Raw genomic sequence first — 5,182 nt, 5'->3', positions numbered from 1 at the left:
CAATTTGGCCTTGCTCGACTGCTGATACCATCCAGCTTTCTTAAACTGTGTTTCCCCGAACTGTTTAGTTTGTGTTGAAGCACTGCAAGTGCAGCCTGCCTCATTTGGCCACAAAAAAAAATGTCATAAAAAAAAAAAAAACTTTGGGAAACAAAACAATTAAACAGCTTCAAAATAATCACATGACATTTTTTTTTTTTATTTACTTAATTGTGACAGTGTATTGTTTTCACAGTATGTGCATGTGTTGATTCTTTTTAGGCACAAATCATATTTGTAATAGGATTTGTAGGTTGACCTCTTCAAAAATCAATTACAGCATGTGGCGTCAATTTAATTCTTAACTATTGGAGTACAAGATGTAACTGCATTCTTTTAATGGTCATTTTGATCCAGCCTCATTTTATTGGGGTCCTCTTAGTTTGGTCAAGTTCAATACATTTGGTTGCAAATTAATTAGCATCTAATGACTGGGCAGGACAAAAGACATGGGCTCCAATCTAGCCCTGACCCTTGGTTAACAGGGGAATTATTGTCTTGGTAGTACAAAAATGTAAATTGTTAATAAAGTAGGGTACACAGGTTCCAAACATCTCTACGGTGAGATATGAATGCACATTGGGTAGCCCTTGAGTTGCAGCTGTAGTGTGTTATGACAAGAGGAAGCTAAGGAGCAGCACAGTTTATGTGCAAACACAAATATTTAATCCAGACCAAACTGAAAGTCTGCATCTTTCATCACTCAATTTATAACATAACCAGGAACCTATTGTTGATTTTTTAGCTACTTTGTGTCAAGTCTATGGAAGAAAGAGTCAACTGGGAATGATTTAATCCAATAAGTAATTCCATAAAAGTAGAATGTGTGAAAACAACCCTGTGTAAATGAACAGAGCTGAACAGAAACAAACTCCATTCGAATGGATCCTGCATGAAACTTTTATAGCGTACGACTTCTAACTCTCCCTGTAGAGATTGTTTCCTTTACTCAAAGTGATTGAGTCTTTGTCACATTCTGTAAGTGACAACTTTGTCACATATGGTCTTCCATCTGAGTTATTTAAGATCACCCTACAAGGTGAAAGTAAGATTTAAAAAAAAACAAAAAAATGGGCATGGTAAAATACATTACATATAAATGACGACATATAAATTACAACACAATCAAAACAAATGACAATTAAACTGAAGGGAATTTACTTACTGATTTAAGTAAAGGCATAGCAAAGTGTAATAAAGTATAATGAATGCATAATAAAGCACAGGTAAGCATTGTAAAGCCCAGGTATGGTAAAGCAAATTTAAAAAATGGTAAACCATGGTAAGCCGAAGAATGCATATAACCCTGGGAAAAGCATAAGAAAACTGCAAAAGCAATGTCCAAATTTACTCATTTATCATTCCATATCCGTAATGTTGGGGCACACACTGAGGGGCTGATGTAAGAATACTTGCAAAGTGATTTGCGGCTGCATAACACCCATACTGTGGTCAAAATCGGCATTTTGCACACGCAAACCGTGTTTAGCTTCCATAAAGGGAAACTTTAGCGGCCACTAAAAATGCGTGTAAAGAATGTTTTTCATCTGCCATTCTAAAATCTGCTTTAAAATCAGCACTTTACCATGATTAAGCCATTGAAATGATATTGAAATGTATTCAAATGAAGAAAAGAGCGTGAAATTGGGGATTTGGAATATTAAATGGGCACAAACAATATAATGAGGTATAAGGATTTTGCCTTGCACTTGGGCAATTGCTGACCCTCCAAGAACTTTGCACCTCCTCTTACAAGGTGCAAATCATTGTAGAAACGAGGAATTAAGAGCTATATAAAACCCACACACCTTCAGAGGTGTCATTGGCCTCAGGGTGGCTGCTGTGGTGCACTTCCTGATGCAGCGACACTTGGCTCTTACTGAGGACAGGCAGGAAAACTGGCAAGATAGAGAAAACCCCATATATTCAAACCCAGGGCTTTGTTTGGGATAGTAAGACATTATTGTCTCACTCTGCAGGTCATCCTAGACCTAATAGCTGAATTTCACCTTTCATCACTGTCCTCCTGGTAACACCCACACTGACTTTCTCCACTATAGAGGACCATATGGCCTCTTTGGTAGCATAACTGATGTTGGCTGAGGCTTTTCCAAATAACTAAATTTCATGCTGAGTGACCTCAGCCATAAGGACTCTCAGCTCTTCCTCAGAAAACTCTTCTTTTTTTGCTCTTCCACTGACATATTTTTTTGTTTGGTTTTATTGTCGTGCTCCACAAATCTCATAGAGCTCCTACTGCTGCCTGTATTGTTACCTCACCTCACCTCACCTCTGGGCTGTAAGTGCAGCCGCTAAATACCCTGATGCACAGGCGGTGCTCATTGTGACCGTCATTATCATGGTTGCAGCTCATTAGTTGTGTGTGTTGAGTTATTTGCATTGCTCTTAAGCTTACACAGGCTGGCAGTGCAAAGCATTTGCCTGGCCACTAGGCAATTTGGATTTTGCAGCCTGTTTTTTATGTAATGCACAAACAAAAATGATTTCCCACAATTAATCCAAAATTAAATTAACCAGAAATTCCATAGGTTTTTCTCAAACTTATGTAGCGTCTTGCATATTCATATTGCATGTATGTCAGAGGTCTCCTTCAGTTAAAATTGGTCATTGTCATCTTTGACGAATTAAAAAAAAAAAAACGTATCAAATTGAAATTACTTAAATTCCAAAATCAATGCATTACTCTAGTACGGCAATTACGGACAAAAGGAAACGTACATGGTTGTTAAATTATATTTCACACAATGATTGTATAAATGAAAAAAAAGATAAAGGCAGTGTGGTCTGGTGGCTGAAGAAAAGGGCTTATGACCAGGAAGTCCTGGGTTCAAATCCTAGCTCAGTCACTGACTTACTGTGTGTGAGCAAATCACTTAACCAGCTTGTGCTCTGTAATTCTGGGTGAGACATTGCTGTAAGTGACTCTGCAGCTGACAAACAGTTCACACACCCTAGTCTCTGTAAGTCTTCTTGGTTAAAGACGCTTGCTAAATAAACAAATAATAACAGAGAAATTGATCCAGTGTGCAAGAAAAATATAGATACATAGTTCAAAATGATTTACATAGTTTACAAATATACAGTATTTTTACAGGCCTTTTCAGTTCTTGTTAAAGGGAATTTGTTTCACTGGAGACTCACCTTCTATTCAGAGTTGGGTCGTTCAATTAGTAGGAACAAGCTTCCCCACCCACATTGCTCAACTGGTATGCTTCGAGTCTGGCCTCGAGGAACCTCCCCGTTGGGGGTAAGGCAACAGTTCATCCTCCATGTCTGTCTTTTTGAGAAGGTAGCTTGTCTAATTATGCTGAATTATGCAGAGCTAAATTGTGACCACAGAACGTATTCCACTTGTGACTAAGCCAGATTCAAACACAGGCCTCCAGAGGTTAAAGCTTTTTGCATCAACCCACTTCACCACATAAACCCCTCAATTACATATTTTAGTGAAATGAGCTTGGGTGGTCTCAAGTTATACACTATTAGTTAATTACAGGGTAGCGGTATTTTTTGTCATCAGTCTTACAAAAACCTGAAAATAAAAGTAGACAGGGTTCGTCAAGTATGCTCCATTGCAATTCAAAAGCACTTCACCCCTGTTCCCTCATCCTGTTCCCTATTAAAAAAAAAAGGCTAGCCTGAAAAAAAAAAAAAAAAAAAAAAAAAAAAAAAAAAAAAAAAAAGCCATCTGCATATTTGCTTAGAGTTGCATAACAATGCAGATCTGTCGGGCTGTGTTTCCGGAACCTTCAGAAGTTTTTAATTGCCTGTTGATTTTATAGGCTGCAAAATATCATCATTATGGTTTGCGTCCTGTGATGTTCCTTGTTAATAAAGGGGAGCAGATACATTCCTAAAATAGTTATTGGAAAGAGAAAAGAACCAAAAAATGTGTAATAAAATCTTCTTTATGGGAACAGGCGGAAGTGGGGTAAGTAGGCACACCATGTTGAAGAGTTCAGCTTTAAGTGTCTCTTTCTAAAAGAGAAAAGGAAACCATAGTAACCCCACATCCTCGGATGCAAGTACTGCTTGCCTTTTTGTGGCAGGCTTTTCTGGTCAAGGTTTTTTTTTTTTAAAACACTGATACAGCCCGTTCCCCAAAGGATATGTATTCCCCATACTCTTGTATGGATCTGAAGAGGGACAGACTGCTCAAAGACATTTAACAGAGCAGACTTGTATTCATGCAGTTTAGCTTATAGACTAAGAAGGATGCCCGGTCAATAAATTGTATCTATCCAGTACCAAATTTTAAAGAAAAAATAAATAAAAATTACTCAATCATTTATTCAACAATCAACATTTATGAATAAAACTAGGAAGTGTAATAAAATCAACCTCACCAGCAAAACATAATCTATATAGTTGTTTTTGTTATATTGTGTTTTAGTTTCTAATGCGCTAATTCTAACTTTGATGACACAAAAACAATACTACACGATTGAAATAAAAACAAGGAGTATTTAGAGTCTGTCAGGTGGTCAGCTGGAACATTAGAAATGTTGGGAACAAGAAATGGTTGTACGAACCATCTAGGTTTGCACGTCCAAGGCCCAAACCCTAAAGCAATTAGCGACTGTTTTAAAAAATAAATAAATAAATAAATAAATGTATTGTAGTTTTGCTGACCAGTCCCATAATCTTCAATTCTCTCTCATGCTTTTTTCTAAACTGAATACATTCAATTATGTGAAACTTCCCTTCAAAACAGATAGAAGTTGTTCAGGCGCAACATTGGACTTGAACTTTTGAGTTGTTTATAGACAGTATGATATTAAGTGACTGTTCTGTACTGTTGTCAATGAACCCATCAGTCCTCCAGAACAGTTTCAGGAATATGAAACTTGATTTTATTCATAGAAGCAGACTACGACAAACATTATTTAAACAACTCATGGGATCTGTAAGTAGCCCGTTGTCTCTTTTGCGTGTAAGGGATCAGGGTTCTGAGTGTGAGCACTTTAATGGCATAATTATGGATCAGCAAACATGTTAGAGCATCTGTATCCACAGTGTTGTGCTTTCTACCAACTTACCACTGCTCTAGGTCTTGTATACTACTGTTAATACTACCCCCCCCCCCCCCCCCCCCCCCCAAAAAAAAGAAACTAAACGATGC

This window comes from Polyodon spathula, chromosome 2 (assembly GCF_017654505.1).
Source record: "Polyodon spathula isolate WHYD16114869_AA chromosome 2, ASM1765450v1, whole genome shotgun sequence".
Lineage (NCBI taxonomy): Eukaryota > Metazoa > Chordata > Actinopteri > Acipenseriformes > Polyodontidae > Polyodon > Polyodon spathula.
Note: the sequence above shows the minus strand (reverse complement) of the source record.